Below are 25,575 nucleotides of genomic sequence, written 5' to 3'. Positions count from 1 at the left end.
GATACAATATAAACTAGTTTAGAATCTTTCTGTAAACTTATTCAGCAGCATCAATATCAATTTAAGTAGATTGCGAAGAAAATAAGAAAATTTAGTGAACTGCATTTCATTATTAACTTAATAATATTCACGTGGCAATTAACATATAAAAGTGGTGTCGTGGTAAGTCCTGAGCTTTCTATGCTGACGTCCGGGGTTCAACCCTTGTCGTCGGCAGCTTACTTTTATTTTTTTTTATTTCATATTTTTATTTGTTGTTAATTCACCATGCTTGAAAATATTCTTTTATTTTGTCTTTATATTTATTTTTGTTTTATTTTATTTTTATTTTCCAAAAGTTTATTCCAAACATAGACATGTACTGTACAGTATAGCATATACACTAAATTACGAACATCCCACTATTACGGCCACTTATTTTCAGTTCCGATTTTTTTTCTCTTCAGAAATACAATCACACCGCTATTCCGTTTTACGACCAATTTTCATAGTCCCAACGACCACTAAATTAACACTAATTGACCCATTGATTATGACCACAGGCACATGTGACTTCACACCTCGCTGTGCCTCACCTTCCCGCACGCAGCAACCCGTGACCAACTACCCGCAGGTACATCAGTCAGTCTTTTGTTTCCGTCGACCTAATTATCAGATTATCTACCTGTACTAGGAGAGTGTTAATCGCCATCATTTGCATACTTGTGACGCTGGAGGCTGGCAGTTGACGTGATCGAAACCACAAGTAATGCAACGTTCTTTCGATAGCCCTGGTGGCGAGATCGAACGATTTAGGCAGTTCTTTCTCATACGTGTAACGCCAATGGAATTAAAATTCTTTAATGTATGAGATATATTGATCTTATTTCAGATATTTATGAAGTACCGTACGCCAATCATCTTATTTCAATAGATGTGTCATCTATTTTGTTGCGGTAAACAATCGGTGTTTTGCATTAGTTAAAAGTACGCTTGACTATTGCACAGTAGTCTTTCAAACACTTTACCGATTGTGATCGTAAGTTATTATTTGACCAATCATTGCACATGGCGGGATAATTAAAATCGATTTCCGTAAATATTAATAATAATTTACACAGATCAATACCAATTTTAAAACACATAGATTCTCATTTACCTCAGGTGATACTATGTGATAATTAAACCAGAGACATAGATAATTTAATTACTATCTAAATCTCTGATTAAACTAACGATATGTATTTGAATTATAATTAAAACATAATAGAAAGTAATGTCTAGAAAAAGTATTTTCATTTAGATTGTCAACAATTACTTCAGTGAAATTCAGTTTAAGATTTAAATAAGCACACACCATTAACGTTATTTAATGAAAAAAAATATGTCTATGCTCTAGAAATAAATGGTATAGTCATTATATGTCCATAATTCATCAAACTTTAAAAAATATTTGTAAATTATTGGTTTTGATTAGATACGCATGCATTAAAATATGATATGATTAAGATTCTAATGGCCGACAAAACTAATTGATCAAATATAGTAATTTACAAATTTATCTTAACCAAAATATATCAAACTGTTTTTTCCCCACACGTACATGTACATACTCAGCATGCTATGTTATGTTTCTTATGTTTTTTTTTATATAAATGTAATGTATATGTCATGTCAAGTTTATGTTGATGTCCCATGTATTTGTAAATGTGTTAAATGCAAAAAATTGAACAAAAAAAAAAATATATATATATATATAATATACATTTATATATACATGTATATTGCATTTTTCATAAAATTTCAATTTTGAAACAAAAATACAGTACATATATTATGTACCGGTCAGCTAGGATATAGAGTTTCTGTTCTTGATCGTCATGATCATAGAAGAAACCTGGTCCACCTCAGAATTAAGACCACCTCGCTATTAAGACCACTTTTACTCAGACCACTGGGTGGTTTTAAAAGATAGGTTTTAATGTAAATACTGTTACACATATTCTCAACACATGTTATATAATGTTTCTGACGTCCCTTGCTCATACACATTAATTTTCATTTACAGCGGTTCGGAGCGGTAGGGAGCTGGGTTTTCGAGAAAAATATTTCAAAGATTAAAGGATAGATAACCACCCCATATATACATCTCTTCGTATCTGTAGCAGTGCGCAGCCAAGCGTGAAGGTGTGATACATTGATCATGACCACATCAAAACAATAAGCAGTGATCTAGAGATGGGTGTTCTATTGTTTAGAGGATTCAAGTGTTTCAAGTTTTTTTTCATCCAAATGCATAACAAGCATATAGGGAACAGTACAATTATTATCATTATAATATGACATACAATGTATACAAGTATAAGATGGCGGAGGACAATATTTCAGTATTTCAATATACTAATAAGCTACATATGTATAAAAGAGGTGATCACAACAGAACCCACGTTGATGCTGACGGCAAATACAAAGCAATTTTATCATTTAATTAATTGTGAGCAGAGTTTTTCTTTTCTCTGTTGCACGAAACAAAAAGTTACCCAACATATTCAAAATTTTAACATCTTTACTAGAGAATAATTCTATAAACTTATGCACGCTTGGTCTATGATAAAAAATATCTGTTAATGTATTTTTCTCTTAATTCAGAATATGCCGGACAGAGAAGAACAAAATGTACTTCATCTTCGACGTCATTTTTATCACATAATGAACAAGTCCTTTGATTTCTAGGAATATTATTATAACGTCCGGATTCGATATTAAGACTATGACATTGCATACGGAATTGGCTTAAAAACTTCTTGAATTTATGATTTACAGGCTTAATTAAATAGAACTGTGTACAAAAATTATGAACAATATGTTTATACAAATAACATTTAGGAGATACATCAAACGCACTATATAATTCTTGAACAAGAACATCATTAATACGTTGGTGGTATATTTGCAAAAAATGATTTTCATTTAAAACACATTGATTTTTCCAAACATATCCAAATCCCAAACTACAAAGTTCGTGCTTAATATGATAGACCCAATTCGTTTTACAATTAGGTTTTCTGCTATTCAATTCGACTAGTGCATCATAACAAGATTTCAGAATGCAATTGTTTGTTTTCAATAGTTTTAACCAATATTTCATAACAGCTGTCTTACGTTGAACATACAATGAATATCTACCCGTTTCGAAAAACACCATAGATGTATTGACTGTTTTTCAACTTGGGGCGAAACATCTAGCCCCCACACTTCACAACCATAATTTAATATGCATGTAACATATGTAACAAATAAGGATAATTTTGTTTCTGTGTTAAGGCTAAAGTTTTTCATTTTTCTTTTTAATTGAAAGTATGCTTTCCTGCCTTGAGACGCTAATGTATCTTGTGCTACAGCAAATCTTCCATTAAAATTAAAAACCAAACCCAGGTAACAAAACTTATCAACAATTTCTATAGATTTATCATTGAAAGTCCATTTTTCACCAGGTAATATTCTTCTCCTTTTCCTAAATATAACAATTTTTGTTTAATCTGTGTTTACTTTTAAATTCCATTTAACCGTATAAGTCTGTATACAGTTGAGCATATGCTAGAGGTCAGTAGCGTCTTCGGAAAATAAGACTGTATCATCTGCATACATTAGCATAAAAAGGTTAAGTAACTGTAAGGGGTAACTTTGACAATCCGAGTTTATAAATTCACTTTCCATATCATTTACAAATAAAGAATATAGCATGGGAGACAAAGATTCCCCTTGTAATAAACCGACATGCAAATCGAACATGGCGGATAGTTTACCATTTAGTTTCACGCATGAACGTACATTATCATAAATTGATGAAATTACATTAAGTAATCGCCCTCTACTACCACTTTTCCAAAGTTTATGCCATAAATATCGATGATTAATACTATCAAAAGCCTTACTGTAATCAATAAAAACACAATATAGTCGTTTGTTTTGCTCTATAGAATTAATAATAAAACTTTGCAACGCAAAGATAGCATCACTAGTACCAAACCCAGGCTTAAAACCAAATTGTGCATCGGTGACAATATCTTCACGAGCACTCCACTTTAACAAGCGCTTATTTAACAAGGACGTAAATAATTTAGCTAAATGACTAATTAACGTTATACCTCTATAATTGTTAACATTATTAATATCCCCCTTTTTATGCAGAGGAATTATGACACCTTGGGCCCATGACTCTGGAAAATAACCAATTTGTAACATGGTATTAAATAATTTTAACAAAACTGGTAAAAAACATATTTTTATATTCAATGAAGTATTCGTTAAGAACCATATCGATGCCAGCAGCTTTGCCCTTAGGCAGAGCCTTAATTACTTCAGCTATTTCCTCAATACTAAAATCTACATCTAACTCTGGATATACACACTCACAAGGTTAAGTGTCATTTTATAACGAAATCTTATCGTTTGGTTGTTTATGCAAATTAAATGAAAAAATTCGGAGGTGTTTAAAATATAAATGAAATTGTAATACATTTACGTACTATTCTGTACTAGGCAAATGTACTAATATAATTTGTAACACAATGTTTTTTTTTTCAGAGTAGATTATCATGTCAAAGTAAAATTGCTGAGTGAATCTGCTATAATATATATTGAAACCACTGAAGCTTATAATTTTCGTTACTGTAAAGGAAATTTTAGAAATACCAACCCATTTCAAATAATTCGACTGAACTAATTAAGTCTTCCCATCTTCTCCTCCCGGTAGGAGTATGTTATTTTTTCATTACATTGTACAGATCAATATGAAATATTTTATTGTAAGTAGGAAACAAATTTGACATATTTCAGAGTCAGTCGAATTCAGGTATTCTCTGATAGCAGATAATAAAACCGTGATATTCCACAAAATTAGTACTAATCTGATAGATTTGTATCAATTCATCAAAACAGTAAAAAGTAAGCGTGTCACTATCCTTCATTAAATCATATACTACAATTATGTTTTTCTTGAACCAAGCCTTATAAGAACTGTTTTTCTACCAATATTCATATTTCAAAGTAAATTATCATGTTCAAGCCTTATGAAAACAGTTTTGGAACCAATAGTCAAATTTCAAAGTAAATTATCATGTCAAAGTAAAATTTCTGAGTGAATTTGCGATCCGAATGTTGGACCTATCCTTGCTCCAAATTTTGCTGAACAACTTCCCATAATGTTTAATAAGAAGATATTTACAAATTGTAGTTAGAAAAGGACACTGATGACAATATCTGTCATTTAGGTAACTCGTGCCGTTACCGTTTGTTAGAATATATGTTGTAATGTACTACAAACTTGATAGACATAGAGAAAAAATATTAACATGTTTTGACAAAAAACATCCTTCCTGCCATTTACATGTCGTTTAGTTAACTCAGGTTATTTAGTTTTATAGTTAATATATATACATTCATGTACTTGAAACTTGATAAAGCATATACCGGTAAACAGCTGATAGCTGACAGAGATTTTTTTCTCTCTTTCCCCTCTTTCTCCCTGATATGTTGCCAAAGTAGTATTAGTGAAGTTATGAAGCATGAAAGTCATCCTTTATGACAATATACGTTAGTTATATATGTTACACGGTCTGACAACCATTAATTTTTGTAGTTATAGATAGTATGGTGTTCTTAAACTTGCTAGATACATTTTTGTTAAAAAGGAAATCCTTGATGTCATTCATATTAGTCATTAAAGGTCAAATACGTGTATGGTATTGCTTAAACATTATATGAGATTTTATATAATATAACCAGTAAGTTTTTTCTTGATATCTGAAGAATGCCTGTTTAGTTTTTAACAAAAAAAAATCAATTTAATTTGACATTACAAGTCACCATAATGCTGAAACTTTTCTTTATATAAACTTGACAACATAAATACTTCCTCTTTGATTGAAGGTTCTGCACTGAAATGCATTATGTGTATTTAGAATAACTTGACCTGTACAAAATGTGAGAAAATAAATCAATGTGATAAATTATTACGACCAAATAAAAAAAAACCAATTATTTGTATTAGTTTTTCAGCCTTAGTTTGAGTCCTGTTTCCTTTGGATCGTTTTCCGATTTGCAGTTATACTGATAATATAACCATTGACTTATCAATCTTTAACACTCGAATCAACTCCTATCATCCAGAAGTTTTACCGCAGCAGTACTTTCAGTACTTTGATTACTTAAATCATCACTGCACCAGCATTTTTAGCTGTATCGAGCTAAATTTTGCTGTATATCTTTACTTGGTTCGTGATAATTAAAAAATTGAGCATTAATGTGTGAAATGATTCATTTTTTTCAATTATTTTTTTACATTTAATGGTAATTTTAGCACTTTTTTTTACTCTAAAATACTGAAAAATAACAAATATTTAAGTGGGGCAAAAAAGTAAGCACACGCACCCCCCATTTTTCTACATGATTTTGAAAGAACAACCCTTTCCCTATTGATATGCAAAATATAAACAAAAGTTTGATACCAAACCTTTTTCTATAAGGGTTAGATTTGGCAAAAATGGCTGAAAATGGTGCATTTTGTAGCTCAAAATTAAGGGGTAGGGGTAGCATATGTTATTATTCTAAGAACAAATATTAGTCTTAATAATCAAAACTGGTATATTTTTAAAGGAGACTATTTGAAAATAAATTCTACAAACATTAATACATATCAAACACCTCATTAGGAAATTATGGCTTTAATCTATTGTGTATATGGTCAAAACTGCAAAATTCCCATAAAATCAAATATTTTGTCAACTAGGTATCTTTGAGTGACAGTAGCTCAAAAACGAGCACATGGACATATGTTTTTTCTTTCATGGTATGAACTCCTCTTTCCAAAAATCTATGTGAGAAAAAAAAGTTTAATACAAGAAAATTTTGACTTCTCAGAGGAGTACATCCTTAAGGTGTCTTCTGGTTAATGGCTGGGTAATCCACGCACAGACGCAAACTCATGTCCTTCTTTCAAACGTAGACTAGAGCACTGGAGTACGGCAATGACGATTTCCTGACCCAACCCTTGTTGACAAGATCGATGATATAGTCTTTAACCTCTCTGAACAGTGGTGGTGGGATGGCTCGATATGGCTGTTGCACTGGAATCTCATCAGTCATCTCGTTATTCATCCTCAATGATGGTGCACAACCCACATCATTTCCATCTCGAGAAAATGCTTCACTTTCCTCCCTCAGCATCTGTTGAATACAGCTTTGCTGTTCTGGATCCAACCTTTCCCTATCTAATACCACAGCAGGATCCCAAATTGTTGAGGCAACTGGAACGTCACGTGGGTTATCTGATAAGTTCATCACACTTGGGCCTGTGCCTTCACCAGATCTGCCATCCTGTGGGACATCCTCTTGAGCAGGAACTCTGAGGCAAATAACCGATTTGACCGAAGTAACAGTGCCTAATGGCGTGCCAGAGTGCAGAGTAATGTCACGAATACTTGTGTTACAAACGAGAATCTGAATACTCGACACTGTACTTTCCCCAAGCTCCACCAACGTCTCTGATACCTCTAAACCATCTGGTAGCACCAACGAACTATCAGGGCTGAATAACACTATCCTACCCCCAGCAACCTTGTGCGAACGTACCTGGCTTCGGATCATTTTCGCTGTTCCCTTTGTGATGATAACTTTGTGACCACTTACTTTGGCATGGCAGCAGCTGTTGTTGTTCTGCTGGATGACTGATAGCACCTCCTTACCTATCTTGGCATCTTTGAAGAGTGGGGCCGCAGTGTCGTACTGTCGTACTTGGAAAACTGAGAAATAACATTATACCCCAGAATTGGATGGTCAAACCTACACAATACATTTTCCCCCACAAGTTTAGATAATTTCTCCTGGTCTCTCATACTAAGTTCATACACAGTACCGGTACTATGCTGAACATCCTTGTTCCCATTCTGTCTAGGGGTGTCATCATCACACAGGTCAACGGCCCCCTTCCCCGTTTCCCGGCTGTTGATGTTGCGGGCAGTCTCTCTGTTTATGTTCATCGCGGCCACATTTAAAGCAATGTATACAGAAGCGAATATTTTGCTCGGTACACGCCTTGCAGTGGCCGCGCTATCGTCGGGGTTGATATCTTTTGGTTCCACTAGTGCCGTCCGTACACGCGTCAGATGATGACAGCTTCTGAACCAACTCATTTATTTCAACACGCATGGCCGATAGTTCGTTTCTGACTTCCTATTAACAGCTATGGTCATGTAAGGACGGCCTCCTATGTGTTGCGAGATTTGTGTTTTGGGAGACTGCGGTATATCCATGTTGTGTTCTTATGAATATTCCGCAGTCTCCCACAACACGAACCTCGCACAACATACACGCAACACAAGTATAGTGGAAATATTGCCCTTTTATACTGCTATATCACTGAAGCCACCAAGCAACACAAGGGTATGGAAAGCCATAGCTGTCTTATGTGGTAAATCTTAAATAAATGATGTGTTTTTATCTTCATATTATGTGTTTTGGTCATTATATTATGTGCTTACATCAATATATTATGTGGTGTTTTGCTGATTCAAGTCGGAATATAGTAAGTATGAAACTGTTTACTGTTATTTCGACACATAAATTACTGTTTAAAAATGTAAATTTAGACACCAAATCAATTGACTGGAGATGTCGCACGTAGTAATATTGTAGTGCTTCAATTAGGTGGATTGGATCAAATTTTAAATTAAAAAAATGAGAATGATCTTACACAAGATTTTGTAAGTATTCATCTACGTCCTTGGTATAAATAAATATTTTGTGACAAATTTGTAGGCCGCTAGAACTGTTCAGTTCGTTCTAATTTCCCTTTATCAAACAGTTATTATATGTATTTTTGTATATGGGTAACTACAAATCATAAAGTAAACTTCAGATGCATGAACATTACATTCAAATAAAATATTTGAAACCTTGAACAGCTATAAATGTGGTGTCCCGGCTAGTTGTGAAATGGGATCCACAGTAAGATGTGTACATGGGTAAATAAAATACCCACTGAAAACCTTTTAAACGTACTAGTAAAATTACGTATACCCATCCATCAAAAAATTATCTGGAACACTGAATGTTGTCAGAAATATATGTCAAAACATCTTTGTAACATATGGAGTGGATTGATTGTTTATATGTATATGGATATCTATAGCTTCAATAAATGTTACCATGGAAACAAAATGGAGGAATATTTGGTTGCCCTGCATGGTCTCAAATATGGGGTAGGGGGTTGAATGAGGTTTTCAGTTCTAGTTTTACCTGGACATATATATAACTTGCTTAACCATGTATGTATTCTGCTAAAATATTCAATATGTATTTTATAAAAGTTAAATTTTCTATTCTAGGTAGAATGGAAGACAAACGGATGACTAAAATTCTATCAAAATTATCACTGGAACATGTGTGCCACCGTTTTCAAAAAGAGATGATAACTCCCGATATTGTTGGGAAACTCTCATCATCAGAGCTTGAAAGCTTAGGTGTTTCTAATGCCTCAGACATGATGAAACTGCAAACTGAATCCATCAAATATGGTCATGCTCCCCATGCCAAAGTTACACTTAACGGTAAACAAGCCTATGATATTCCTCAAGATACACTGGAGAGTCTGTTGGACAACGGTTTCCAGATATCTGAAATATCCCAAATATTTCAGGTTTCGGAAAGTACAATTTATCGTAGGATGAGCAAGTAGAATTTGAGTAAACTGTCTTTTAGTGATATTTCAGATGTACAATTAGATGAAAATACTGAAAAAAAATTAGCCAGGAGTTTCCTTTGTGGTGAAAATATGATTAAGCAGATGTTGTGTCAACAAGGTATTAAAGCGCAGAGATGACGCCTCCGGGATTCATTGCACAGCATAGACTCTGAAGGTGTTATGGCACGGCGAAAAGGACGTGTGCACAGACGTATATACAACGTAATGTCACCTAATCAATTGTGGCATATAGACACAAACCATAAACTTGTTAGATGGAGATTTGTAGTATCGGTGGAATTGATGGCTTTAGTACGAGAGTTATGTTTGTTTGTTTGTTTGATTTATTAACGTCCTATTAACAGCTATGGTCATGTAAGGACGGCCTCCCATGTATGCGGTTTGTTGCGTGTATGTTATGCGAGGTGAGTGTACTGGGGGACTGCGGTATGTTCGTGTTGTGTCTTCTTGTATAGTGGAACTGTTGCCCTTTTTATAGTGCTATATCACTGAAGCATGCCGCCGAAGACACCAAGCAACACACCCCACCCGGTCACATTATACTGACAACGGGCGAACCGGTCGTCCCACTCCCTGTAAGCTGAACGCTAAGCAGGAGCAGAAACTACCTCTTTTATAGACTTTGGTGTGTCTCGGTCAGGGATCCAGAGCCTTCCTCACAGGGGCGAACGCTCAACTCAAGGCCAAAAAGTGAGGCGGTGCCAAGGGAGGCATTAGGAAAGATAAAGTCAGTTAGGAAGAAGAGAAAAGATTAAGATCCTAAATTTAGTCGCCTTTTACGATCATGCAATAGGGGCAGCAGGTGCAATTCTAACGCCCTACCTGCAGGGCCAGGAGAGTTTGAATTATGTTCTTAAAATGCTGCGACAATAACAAATCTGAAACTGTACACCAGTGGTTTTTTGTCTGGTGTGTCCGAATATGGTATACCTTATAGAGTTCGCTCAGACAAAGGTTTAGAAAATAGACATTGCTAACTTCATGATCTTAAACAGAGGACCAAGATGAATGATTACCGGAAGGAGTACCCATAATCAACGTATAGAGCGTTTGTAGAGGGATGTGTTTGAAGGTTTTTAAGTTATTTTTACAATTTATTTTACCTGATGGAAGATCAAGGAATCTTTGACTGCTTAGTGCTCATTTACAAGCTATTCATTATACATACAGAGGTGAAATTAACAGGAGATTGTGTATTTGGGCTAAAGCTTGGGATGCTCACAGAATGAGAACGACAAAGACTTCCCCACAAGCATTGTGGATTGCTGGTCAAATGCAAAACCTGATGGATGATGATGTAAGTGAACAAGATTTAGAACACTATGGTGTAGAAAGGGCAAGTAATGTTCCGCAAGAAATGGAGGAAAACGAAAGGCCAATATTTAGTCCTTTATCAAATATGAATGATGTGTGTGTGCAGATGCTGTCACAGGAAGTTGCTTCTCCTCGCTTTGATGTCAATTTTGCCATTGAAGTTTACCAAAGTTCATTGAGAGTGATATGTTTATACAACAGTTGATAATGAAAATGTGTATACTGGTATTCATTCATGAGTCTGTAACACAAGTGACAAATGATGACCAGAAGAATGGAAGTTTACACAACCTTTATAAGTTGTGTGACTGGGAGAAATTTTTAATAAGTATATATGCTTTACTTTTTATATGAACTTTTTATATGCCAGATAAGACTAAGGGTGTCAGAATTTCAACTTTATCGATGCGCTTTTGTTTATTGCAACTTCTTAATGATTATAAAAATCCATGAACTGATATGAAGTAACACTGATTCAAATATAGGCAATTTAAATACCTGTAAGAATTGAGTGAATTAATATATTTGATGTTTAATTCCTTCCCTGGATATAGAGTCTTCCTTGATTTTCTGTACATTCCAACCTGTTCAACAATGATGACAATATCAATGTTGCTACATTTTATTTACAGATTATTTAAACAGTCATTTTGATTATTTTAAATGTTAAGAATTTCAACTTCCACTTTAATGTAAATAACGTACATGTATCTTTCTTGTATCATATACATATATACACCATATTTGCTATAATTAGTGCCCCTCTCCTTTTCTTGAAAAGAGTTGAAGTTATAAAAACGCCACCATCCCATGTGCTACATTATCATTATACCCTCATAACCTCAACAAATATACATGAATTGCATATATATATACATGTCATATTTTATTGTTTAAATTGGGTCGAATTGACATGAAGCTTTGGGCTATTTCAGTTGAAAATTCCTATTGGGTGCCACCAATAGAAGCAATTTCTCCCAGATTGTCAGATGGAATATAGAAGATTTTTATCCCCCGCTTTCACCGAAAAAAGTTGAATAAGCCTGGATAAGATAGAGACAGAAATGATGTGGTGCATATAAATATGTATATAAATGTACACACTGTAAACCTACTTATTTTAGTGCGATATTAGTTTTGAACAGATTAGCATAATGTATACAGTATATGTTATACATAGTGATGAAATTTCTGCTTTTTTGCAAGAATTTGAATATCGCATTAAAATTAAAGAAAGACATAAAAACAGGCTATTTCTTCTAGCTAATATAGTATTTCTGCTAGCCAATGACCTTATGTCAACATAATTCACCAGACTTAAAGTTTATGCATGAAGAATGTAAAGAAAATGGCTATTACTCAGAGGATCTTAAAACTAAGCTACAGCAGCTCCATTCTAGCAGATGCATGCTTCTATAAACTTTTACTCGAGCATTAGGTAATTAGTTTATATCTACCGCATTCCTCCTGTATAAAGCTATATATAGTGACATTTACATTTCAATATAAATCCTAACTGTCTGTCTACCTTAATGGTTGTAGCTGATAGAGATGCAAATGTTTGGTTTATTTAATGTCCTAATGACAGTCAGGGTCAATTACAGATATACCCTATTTAAGCAGTTGAGGAAAGCCAGGGTACCAGGAGAAGAACCACCAACCTGCAGTACATGCAGGCAACTGCCTCAAATGGGAGTCAAACTGCATCCCAGTACAATAATGATATAAAGTTTGAATTACTTTATCACACAATATGCGTCATGAAATTGTATTTTTCTTAGTGTACCAATATACCAAGTGACACAGTTACTTGAGACTTGAGACTCCAGAGTAGTTTTTCTAGACACAATTTACAACGTTCGTATGAATTTCCAGTGCTTTATGAAAATTAAAGAGACAGTTTGTTCAAATTTATTCAAAAGTTGAGTTCTCAAAATTATCTGATGTTTACTGTACAGAACAGTGAGATGAGTACATATTAGATATTATTATTATGGTCTGGCCACATAACCATGCCGTAGCCTACAATTTATTTTACAGTACCGGTACTGTAAATTGACTTAATTTTGCATATTGGTTTCATCAAAACAAACATGAAGTATAAAAGAATACTTACGATGCCAAAATTCTGTGATTTAGATAACGTTTATACATGTATTAGACATATGATACATTTTTGGAATATTGATTTTTGTAATTTAATTCTTCAAACATATGATAGTTTAATATTCAATGGGAATAATTCATGTACTACCCGATACCTGATAACGTTCGTGCGGGACTATTGTTTTTATGACGTCAAAAGAAGATATCCGGCTCAAACATCATTTCAGCGGGAAAATTACAAATAGTTACGTTCCATCACCACTTGAAATACTCCTGCACAAACGTTTTCGGATATCACATGGTACTTGAATTATTCTCATTGCGATGGTACATATATAACTTTTTCAATAGACCAATAAAGAGATGACACATCTTTACTGCATTTTTTTTATTAATTAATGGGATCATTTTTCTGCTTTTCGAATAAAATTTAAGACAGTTCGTTTCAGTACTTTCTGAGAAATACTTTAACTATCAAAATCCAAGATGGGGGGCCTGTCGGCCATCTTTTTCACCTATCGGTCAGAAAATGTAATTTGTAAGGGAACCTGCACAAGAAATTTGAGACAGATCCCTTCAGTATTTTCTGCGAAATAGCGGTAACAAATGTTAACTATCAAAATCGTAGATGGCGGCCGGTCGGCCATATGCATCTTGTTGACTGATTGGTCCCAAAATGCAATACGCACAAACAATATGGCCCTAGGGGAACCTACATATATCAAATCTGAAAAAGATCCCTGTAGCACTTTCTGAGAAATAGCGGTAACAAGAATTGTTAATGCGAATAGTCGGGCAAGTGACTGTAAAATCGGTAAAAATGGTATTAATATATCCGGTATAATTTCTTATGAATTAGAAAAATAAAACTTTCCGTCAAAATCGCTGTACATGCGAAGAAAATAATAATATCTATGGGAATCCTAAAAGTCCTCCCGACCGGCTATGAGTGCAGTTCAACCTTAACGCATGCGCAACACCCACCACTCTCCGTAGTAAACATAAACATGGCTACCGTAGTTTTGAAACCAAAATGTTTCCGCAAAAACAACCAACTGACTCACCTAAAATGCGAAAGGAAAGGCAATTGGAGCAGCGACAATCCCAATGGAGCAGCGACAATCCCACAAAGTTAAGATCAACTGACTCGGTAAACATTACAACGCATGGACAGTGTTAATACAACTTGTTATAGTGAAGAGAACAGTTCAAACGAGCACGCAGCTCCGGACCGCTACTGTACCGTACCTAGGCCTACTACCCGGTACTACTCCCTGCTCAGCTGATAGTGAGTGAGTCTTCGTATTTTGATCATTATGTAAATAGTCCCTAGCAGTATTTTTTCATAAATGAGTGGTCACATATGGTCACATGTTTCATACCTGTTCCCCAATCGCGTAAAACGTAACCCTGGGGTAAATAGCGGTTCTTTAGTGGGGCCTCTTTAGGGGTAATGAATGCCCTGTATATTTATAAAATGTACCGTTGTAATGCATGTACAGTTAGAATGTAACCGCTAGTGCATTATCAAGCTAAGATTTGTTTCAATTAATCTATAATATTATGCTCGGGGTCAATTCATACAGTTCTGATGTATATATTTATAGATTTTTAATTTGTAAATTTTTGTTCTGTACATGTTCTGGTAGTGTTATACACATACATTGTATATAGGATTTACATTGTAGGTTAATTGGTAAAATTGTATTGTATATGTTCTGATATACACATATACATATGTACATGTAGGTTTTAGCTTGTTCTTTAGATATATTTGGAGGACACATACAGTATTATTTCTGGTCATAATAATAAATAGTGTTTGTACATGTGTATATGACAAACTTTACAGAGTTGAAATGTACTGCAGCCATGTATCATTTATAATTATTCTGAATTTTTGTTGGAACTATACATAATGAATTTTGTATCTTTTTTGAAACAATATTTGATTCTATCAAATGCATCAGTGAAACATTCACAACTTATAAAATGTTTTCTCTAAAATAAAAAACCCTGTAGAATGAACCTACATTTATTCATTTATATATATTTGAAATTGATCATTTCAATTTTTGTCCACATTCAACAGATATAAAAAATTGTTGGTTCTTTTTTTCAGGCACCATGCATGCATAGTGACATGAATACATAAAGTTCATCCCTTGGACCTGTATACAAGTGTATGTATACAAATACATACAATTAGCATCATATGAAGACTGAAGAATGTTGATTTGAGTGCTCTTGAAAGTAAACTTTTCCAATATGGACCTAGAAGATCATGAACAGAACATTTAAACAGTATTAATTTATTAAATGTTCCTTTCAACTGTAATCATTAAATAAAATTATGATGCAATACTTTTTCATTGTTTAACTTTGTAGAAATATTTGTTTATATTAGTCCTCTAGATCCAGTGATTATAATTCTTGCATCCATATGCCTGCCCATTTGTTTGTCAGGGCTTGTGAGATAGCTTTTCAATTACTTTTAAAATATAAGGATTTTTTTTACATATAGCAATATAGATACCATTGTCTTAGGATTTCTAAATTCTACTTTACCAGAGAGTAGACTCAACATATAAATAAAACCATAAAACTAGCAAGTTATCTGAAATGTTAAAAATCTTTTTGTCTGAACCAAATTTCACATTTATTGTCTATGTGTAACTTGTACATAGACCATTTATGTATTAATACTGTAGTAACAGTGATTACAAACACATAGACTAAAATGTAGTATGTAGTACTATGTACATCTGTCTTTGATTTGAGTTCTAAACAAAAAAGTGGTACCTATTGGGAAGTTGTGACTTGGGCGAAGGGTGAAATACAGAAGAAATAGCTACACATGGAAAAAAGAAAGATATACAGTACCATATGGATTCAAAGTTGCTCCAAAATCAATGAGACTAAATAACCAAAAAAAAGCCATGTAAACCCCAAATATGCAATGACCAGATCAATGATAAAGCACCCTTCCACTTCCAGTTATCTGTAGCTATTCTATATTTCAACCCCCCACTCAAGTTACATGTACAACTTCCCAACCTCATGATTCTTCTGTCTTTTAGCCCCCCACCCCCCAACACACACATACCTGATTGATTGTCATGTTATTTCAGGTTCCTATTCAGGTATTATTCCTAAAAACCAAAAAGGGTATACACACTGTGTACTCTCAAAGGAGGGGAACCACTTCATTCAAAAATGGAATTTACAATTTCATCTTAATTTTGAAATTTTCAATTTAATTGTTAATTACTGGACTATTAAAACAGTATAGAACCCCTCGGCTACAGACAAAGTACTGTGGTACACATTTCTCTTAATTAATTACTTTTCTTCAACTCAATCATCTTTTTCTCCAGAGCACAAAAAAGAACAGGAAACAACAGAAAAGGAAAGTAACATACATGTAGGCCTATATGTTTTCTGGAAATATATATGATGTGTTAATTCTCACAGCATAGGCCTACATGAATGTAAAGAATTAAATATTATCAATGTTTGAGAGAATTTCCTAGTTGTAATTCTATAGCAGCTACATGGAATGTACGTTTACATATATACATTGTACGATACATATACATCATAAAAGTTTCTTTCCTTCCAGCTGGACATTCATGTCATCTCTCTCCAGAACTCAAATATTGTTTACAAAAAAAACAACAACCAGAGACATAGATAATTTAATTAAATCTCTGCAAAAAACTATAATTGAACACATATATTGTACTTGTAAAATATCTATGTATGAGCTAATTTATTTTCACATCTTTGACAGCTACATGCATGGACGTTCTATGGAACGTTTTCGTGTGGTTTTAAATGGGAAATTATGTTACGATTATTTGTATTTAACCTTCATGATTCGGTTGATGTAAAATACGACGAATGCGATGCTGCAATAATTGCCCCTTGCCGGGGCCCCATCTCTGCATCGGCCGAATATTTGTGTCGATTTCCATGTACAAGATGCTTTTATCGAAAAATGATTACAAAGCATTGTCATTAATGTAAGAATACTTCATTTGATTCAAATGTATCATCTCAAAACAACAATTTGCATACCGCATTAGTGGTTTATCACACGAAACGAAACCGACACGACTGAGAAAACACATGTCCATGTTGACATTTCCACGCAGCCTCGTTTTCAAAGAGTTTGGCGAATTTATATTTAGAACTGTGCTAAATTTACACGGGGCTTCCCCAAAATTTCAATGGTCAAAACTGGACACCGTAAGCAGAACTTGACCACCATTATGGTATACAATGACTTTTGGAAGGCCAAAGAACGCATTTAGACTGGTTTCCTTTGCCCGACTATTCACTTTAATGGACGGACAGGCAATGTAAATAGCCCACGTTCTGATGATGGTGGACTAAAAATTGTTCAATCTTTTACTTCAAATAAAAATGGCCAAATAGCTGGTTCATCAGAAAATATTTTTTTCCAGTCTAGAGAAAAACTTTCAGATACACACTTGATATGCTGAGTCTTATTAAATTCATTACAAAACTTCACAGAACAGCGTATATCAAAACAGGTTCAACAGTTTAATATAAACAAATTTAAAAACAACCAGAGGTCCAAGAGACCTTGACAGTCACCTGAGTATTGATTTACCTTGGAATTATACAACGCCTTGGGACCATATAATTCACAATTTTGGTTGACCTTAGGTCATAGGTTTCTACAATTCAACGAATTTGATTCAGTGGTTTTGGAGAAGACGAAAATATAAATTGTTTATCGCCATACAATGGACGATAACGGACAAAAGGCGATTAGTATAAGTCACTTTAGACTTCGTCTCAGGTTACCTACAAATCAACTCAACAACAGAAAATTGAACAAAAATTTGGTACAATACGACTCACAAATATATACAGTAGTGGAAAATATCTTTAGGTAATAACCAATTGAATAAAAAATAGGGTACATTTGTACTATTAACCAAAAAGTACCACTCAATAAAAGACATTAGTTTCCAATATGTTTGACCTTGAAAGATGGCCAACGTCCTTAATTTAAACAATGGTGATACCATGCTTCATACTTAATATTAGTGTCCAGAGCCTTAAGCTTTTTAACAGTAATTTGAGAATTTGTTGTTTAGCAAAGCATAACAACTTTAGCACAATATTAGTCAAATGAATGATGGAACATTTTGGTTCTTTTTCTCATGATGAGTCATCTTTCATTTTGGTTCTTTTTCTCATGATGAGTCATCTTTCCCTCCTTCTTGTTTCATTTAAACTATTACAAGCAGGGACAAGGGACACCCTACATCTGAAGTCCGAAGATAATCGTATGAAAAGTTCTCAAGAAAATGGTGTTAACAAACTTCATCTGGCAAAATCTGGCCATCTTAGTTTTTCAATAAGTCTCAAAATCAGCATGACACGTTAAGTCTCATTAGGGCTAATGGGAACATACATGTACTTAAGTGAAATTTGAGAAATGTGTGTTGAGTAGTTCTCGATAAATAGCATTAACAAGCATTGTTTATGGATGGACGGACCACTGATGAAAGGCAAATTGAATGATTCTAAACAAATGATAGTCAGCTTCTTGCTTTAGACAAAACTAAAAGAAACAAGTTCATTTGACTTTGTGTTGCATAGAAATATTGTACAGCCAAAATCAAATATTGAACATTGACATAGTTTTAGTATCTGACACATACATAACTGTCTCACATTGATTCAAAGCTACTATGACATGGAGCTTTGTCTTTATTTCAGGTCAAATACATGTCAGTGACCTACTTTTGGCACAATCCCACCATGTGGTCATACATATCGTAAATCCTTAAGCCTTATACAGGAGATACATCAAGCCCATTTCATTGAGTGAGGTCAAATTAAAGACAGTATATGTATTGATCACAATTACCTTGTATGACATGGAGTCAGACAAGGTTGAATGGATTGACATGGGGCTAATTACATGTACCAATGGTAATAATACCAAAGGCATCTTGACATCTTTCCTTCTTCCTTCAAAACAATTAAACAATAATAGTATTCAACCAAGCAAAACTATACAAAGTCTACATAACTTTAGACTTCAAATGCCACCACATAGCCATGTTGCTTGCCAGTTTGACCAACAAGAGGCCAATGGGTCTAAACGGTCATCTGACACTTTCAAAGAAATGTTACATTTTAGGTTGAAATATACCCTATAAGGATGCTTCCAGTGCATTATGGGTGTTATCCCAAGCTTGGTTTCAAAGAAGAAGTCGTTTATATGGAAATAGCCAATTTGACCCCTTTTGATCCCGCTCCTCAGGCCCCCTGGGGGTCAGCCCTATCATTTGTACAATTTTGAATCCTCATCCTATAACGATGCTACCATTGCATTATGAGTGTTATCTCATGCTTGGTTTCAGAACAGATGTCGTTTATATGGAAAATAGCCAAATTGACCCCGCCCCTCAGGCCCCAACATTTATACAATTTTCAGTAAGTAGCCCATAAGGATGCTACCAGTCAAATTTTGTTGAAATCCGACCAGAGGTTATGGAGAAGAAGTCGATTGTTGACGAAGGCCGGACGTTGCGGTATCCCATAAGCTCACCTTTGTCCTTCGGACCAGGTGAGCTAAAAATTGAATTTTATCAAATATACTCAAAACCATATCAAGAGAACCAGAGAACCCTGTATTGATTATGTCACATAAGCATTCAATGATATAATATATAACCTCAGAAATTTTAAAGGATTTCCTATATATTCTCTATAATGTCTCCTATAGGGCCTTTAATTTATTCCCTCCCTTCCTGTGCAAGGAAATTCATGCTCAAAGCCAAAATTATAGTTTAACTTATAACTATGCTCCTCTTCCTAAAGCCGATTTCTGACCAGGAAGTTGCAATAAATAGTATATGTAGATACTAATTAAAAGTATAATACTAGAAGTAAGTTACTGTATAAGGGGGAAGTTACTTAACAAACTATTTTTTGCCCTATTGAAAGTATATTCTGTGTGTTGCACACCTTATATATTCCAAGGTCATCTAGTCCCTGTCTCATCACCTTAATGCATTTTGACACATATAATGAGTCGTATGAAAAAAAGTCTGTCACAACATTTTCCTCCATGAATTTAGTAAGTTTCCCATTTTGAAGAATGCTCAATGCATTTGAATTGTTTGTACATTTAATTAACGTCATTGTAAAAAAAATCATGTAAGGATTTTATTTCGGTGTGTTGGTAATTATTTATGTTGTCGTTGTGCGCAGGTGAGTGTACTGGGAGACTGCGGTATGTTCGTGTTGTGTCTTCTTGTATAGTGGAACTGTTGCCCTTTTTATAGTGCTATATCACTGAAGCATGCCGCCGGAGACACCAAGCAACACACCCCACCCGGTCACATTATACTGACAACGGGCGAACCAGTCGTCCCACTTCCTGTTTGCTGAACGCTAAGCAGGAGCAGAAACTACCACTTTTATAGACTTTGGTGTGTCTCGGCCAGGGGACAGAACCCAGAGCCTTCCTCACAGGGGCGAACGCTCAACTCAAGGCCAAAAGTGAGGCGGTGCCAAGGGAGGCATTAGGAAAGATAAAGTCAGTTAGGAAGAAGAGAAAGATAATGATGGACATAAGGCAATTAATTATAATAATAATATAGTGATTTCAAAATGAGCCATGTCAAAATACTGAAATAAATTAAACCAACATTTAAAGATATCTTACCTATTATCTTTCCAACAGTAATGTAGTCCTCAGCTTGGTGTTCACGCAGTCCATGATCAAAATACTTTTCTTTAATGCCTGTCAGTACTAGTCGAAAGAATTCTTTTCTTAGGCCACCATAGTCTACAGCAACCTACAAAGAATTAAAACTATAAAGATATGTTTTGAAAGCATGCAGACAGCACACAAATTGAGTAAGAAACCTAAAACATTACATGTATACTGTTCATTTTGAAAGAGTTTCAAAACAGATTCATTTGATCTTCACCTCACAAATATTTGAAAACATACTTCTATTTAATTAAAATTAAGTCCTCATCAATATATAATTACCTCATCATAAAATTGCACTTCCAATGTTGGTCTCAAATCTTTGATTGTCCTGAATTCATCGAATGCCGTTTCACGAATATTTGAACGGTCAAATATGGATAAAGTTAGTGAGACCCTCATTACACTGGGAAATGTCATCCACTTCCAATCTTCTGCCTGTCACAATGATGGACTGCATATATTTCAGAATTTCTACTGGGTTGTTGATATCTTCAGAAACACAATGCTGAATTGCATGTTTTACTAATTCATGAACTGAAATCAGTTCTTCATCCAAGTCTGGTAGGTTATTTTCAGTATTCCCATCGACAGGACTTGAATGGAGATTATCATTTGTAGCATTTAAGTGTATAAATGGGTCCTACACCAAGAACATGTCCTAAATATTGATTCAATTATGATGACCTGTTGATGAGTGGTACAGACGTTGCAGACATTTGACCTGAGACAGTTGCTGGGTGTCCCTGTATTGTTGGCCGACCGGTGATAACAGAAAGTGATACTGATTGCGAAGTTGCAGACATTTGACCTGAGACAGTTGATGGTTGTTCCTGTATTGTTGGCCAACTGGTGATATCAACAGGAAGTGATACTGATTGTGAAGTTGCAGACATTTGACCTGAGACAGTTGCTGGTTGTCCCTGTATTGTTGACCGACCGGTGATATGACTGGCTGCTGTTGTAGCAAAGTGCTGCAAGTCGAACGATGTTCTCTTAGCAGTGCAATATCAATTTCATTGTTGCATTGAATGCACTTTTCTTTTAAATTGATACTTAGAGGCGAATTGACTTCTGGATCAATTTTCAAGTTCTTTTGAATCGGTCTGATATAAATTTTGGTTTGTGCACTCACAGCTGATTTCAGGGAACCTACATTCCAATAGCATTTTAATACTTCCAAGTTTCTGCAGTTGCTAACACAGCTAAACAGTTCAAGCCCTACTAAGGTCAGTCGCAAGTGGCGATCGAACTTGGTCGAGCTTTAAGACATTTAACTTGTGTACTGGGAGACTGCGGTATGTTCGTGTTGCGTCTTCTTGTATAGTGGAACTGTTGCCCTTTTTATAGTGCTATATCACTGAAGCATGCTGCCGAAGACACCAAGCAACACACCCCACCCGGTCACATTATACTGACAACGGGCGAACCAGTCGTCCCACTCCCTGTATGCTGAACGCTAAGCAGGAGCAGAAACTACCACTTTAGGAGCAGACGATTTAGTATTTTTCTTCAGTTACAAAAGTTACTTACTTTATACTATTACCACCATTGAAAAGTTTGAGCTTCTAATTTTACTTAAAGTTAAAAATATGAAAAATAATTAATTGCATCCCGAAAAAATCCCGTGGCACTATATCTTATGTAGAATGAAGTAATGATTGTGCATGCATCAAATGCGAAATAAATTATTTTACGTAAGTTTTTGTGTTAATTAGGCATATATGTACACGATTAAACACCAATTATTGTTCAAATGATGAATATCATTTATGATCTGTTGGCGGTGGAGCATCTTTAACTTATTGTACAGAAGTGGCAGAAACTGACTTTTTTTTATTTAAGCAAAGGGCCATATAACTCTGCTAAATAAGGTCCGTTGAAAATCGCAATCATACTTGGCCGAGCCCTTAAGGCATTTAACCTTGTCACCAAGTTTGAAGTAAATTGGTTTACATTTGTTCCAGTTATTATTTTGTTTGTTTGTTTGATCAATTAACGTCCTATTAACAGCTATGGTCATGTTAGGACGGCCTCCCATGTATGCGGTGTGTTGCGTGTATGTTGTGCGAGGTGAGTGTACTGGGAGACTGCGGTATGTTCTTGTTGTGTCTTCTTGTATAGTGGAGCTGTTGCCCTTTTTATAGTGCTATATCACTGAAGTATGCCGCCGAAGACAGTTATTATTGCACAGACAGACAGACAGACAGACGGACAAACCAGTACCCAAATTAATATCACCCGTTTCAGAGAAAGTGTGCGATAAAATTAAATTTTAGGGCATCCAGGAGACCCTTGAGAGGATATTTTTGACTCCCAAAAATCAGATTTGACTATGGAATTTCAAGCACGTCACCGGTGTCAATTCGTCAGGTTTTTTTACCTTCAGAATTGTGAGAAATTGTTATTTGACGATCTCTTAGATTGGTTGGAGAGGGGGGGGGGGTGCACGTGATTGTCATTATTTAAGCAAGAAGAGTACATTTTATTGTAGAATTAGCTGCGTCAAGTCTATACTGAGACCGTTAGGCTTGCCTTATATTTTGTATAAATTCGCATTTTTATATGTAACAATCAACCCCACCCAATCTAGGAGATCGAATGTGATTACAGGCAGATAATTAACGTTTCCAGTACAGTAGACCGACTTAGTATTGCAACGTTAGAAGCCTAGCAGGTTACAACTTACCGTTTCCACTCCGCCTTCTCAGGGCCTCTTTGAACCGCACCCTGTCTCTAACCCGAGTGCGGTCAGCTCACTGTTAGACAAACTCATAATATAACCTGTGTTATGAAACTTAACGCTTTATTTATTTTAATAAAGTTGTTCAGCAGGTGTAGTGGGCCTTTTCCTTATGCTAACAAGTTTTCCGTAAAATATACACTGTACTGATATACATTTACATGTACTTGAAGTTTGTGAAATACATAGTATATACGCATAGAAACAAGCATAACATTTCGTTTAAAACTGTACTTTACTTTAGCGCTTACAGTTCCACAAATATCCCCTAAGTAAAGCCTAATTTTGTTTCAGCATCTCCCATGAGCAGACAGTTTTTACAAGTAGGTCATGATCATCTTGCTAACAGTAGGCTATATATAGATGCTCCACGCGCTCCCGACAATGTTTCTATTTAGTACGTGTTGCGACGCCTTGTGTGATTACTGAGAATAATGTCCGACAACCAGAAAAAACATTCAGATTTCTCTGGGTTTATCTAATGATAATTTGTTTGCAATCATTTCCCCACTGGTACCCCTTACACACATGAAATCTTCCAACAACAAGTAACCAATCAACACACGTAAATCATTTTGGCCAGCCAATCAAAGTGAACAGACCATTTATAACCACGTGAAATCCCAACAACATGGCAGGCAAAGCGACCGATTCTAATAGCTACCATCCTGGGATGGTAGCAAAAATGAAAATCAATGGAACCTACAACTTAAAAAATGTGTTCCTATCCAAATAATCTCCCCAGAGAGAAGTAAAAGTGTAATTTACATTATTTGATTATTGATCTTGAGGACAAGGTCATGGAGACATACAGCTACAAGCTATTTGCTACAAAATAACAAGGGAAACAAGCTAACTTTCCTTAAGACTCAATTAAAAAGCGAAGTAAAATCTGACACAATATCCCTATATGGAGTATAATAACAGATAATGATATTGCTTTTCACAAGTTTCATGGCTTATATTTCAAATGTTGTTTACATATAGCATTGATAAGGAACTATATGCAATATCTACAATTTGCATGTAAAACTTTCTGGATGAACTCAGTGGTATAGATCAACTACAGAAGAAAGGCAGATACTAAAAGAATTATCAAGAGAAGAAATTAAATGCAAGTAACAACAAAAGGATCATGAGTCGTAATGAGCATCTGACTATTGGCACAATACAACATTTAAAAAAATAGTAATGGCAAATAATTAAAGCTCTTAAAAGAACTCTTTAATTTGAATGCAGGTCAAGGTCTTTCATTTGAACAAACTAAGTAGCCCTTCATCCCAGCATGTCACAGACCCAATATCAGGTCTCTAGGCCTATTAGTTACTCACAAGTCTTTTTAAATATTTAAGCCTATTTGACCCCTGTGACCTAAAATGGCAGTCAAGGTCATTGAACGTTGTAGCCCTTCATTCCAGCATGTCACAGGCCCAATACCAGTTCTCCGGGCCTCTTAGCTATTGGCAAGATGTTGTTAAAAGATTTTAGCCTATTTGACCCCTGTGACCTTAAATGGTGGCCAAGGTCATTCATTTGAATAACCTGGTAGCCCTTCATTCCAGCATGTCCCAAGCCCAATGTCAGTTCTCTAGGCCTCTTAGTTATTCACAAAAAGTTGTTTAAAGTTATAGCCTTTTTGACCCCTGTGACATTGGATGGCAGTCAAGGTCATTTATTTGAACAAACTTGTAAGCCTTTTATTCCAGCATATCTTTAAAGCTTTTTAGTTTTTTGATCCCTGTGACCTTGAATGTAAATCAAGGTAAATTATTTGAACAAACTTGGTAGCCCTTCTTTCTAGCATGCCGCAGACCAAATATCAGTACCCCCTGGGCCTTTCTGATATTGAGAAGAAGTCGTTTGAGTGAAAAGTTTATGCACAACGACAGAAGGTGCATG

General features: G+C 35.0%; 1 protein-coding gene and 1 pseudogene across 1 annotated transcript in view; one reads left to right on the top strand and one right to left on the bottom strand.

Annotated features, from left to right (window-relative positions):
- Positions 1-25,575, top strand: part of LOC138305885 (mucin-2-like) — a 403,923-nt gene that overhangs the window by 219,622 nt on the left and 158,726 nt on the right. The window lies entirely within an intron of this gene.
- Positions 19,120-25,480, bottom strand: LOC138306531 (uncharacterized; annotated as a pseudogene).

The sequence above is a fragment of the Argopecten irradians genome, chromosome 13, assembly GCF_041381155.1.
Source record: "Argopecten irradians isolate NY chromosome 13, Ai_NY, whole genome shotgun sequence".
Classification (NCBI taxonomy): domain Eukaryota; kingdom Metazoa; phylum Mollusca; class Bivalvia; order Pectinida; family Pectinidae; genus Argopecten; species Argopecten irradians.
Note: the sequence above shows the minus strand (reverse complement) of the source record. Positions and strands in the feature narration are given on the sequence as shown.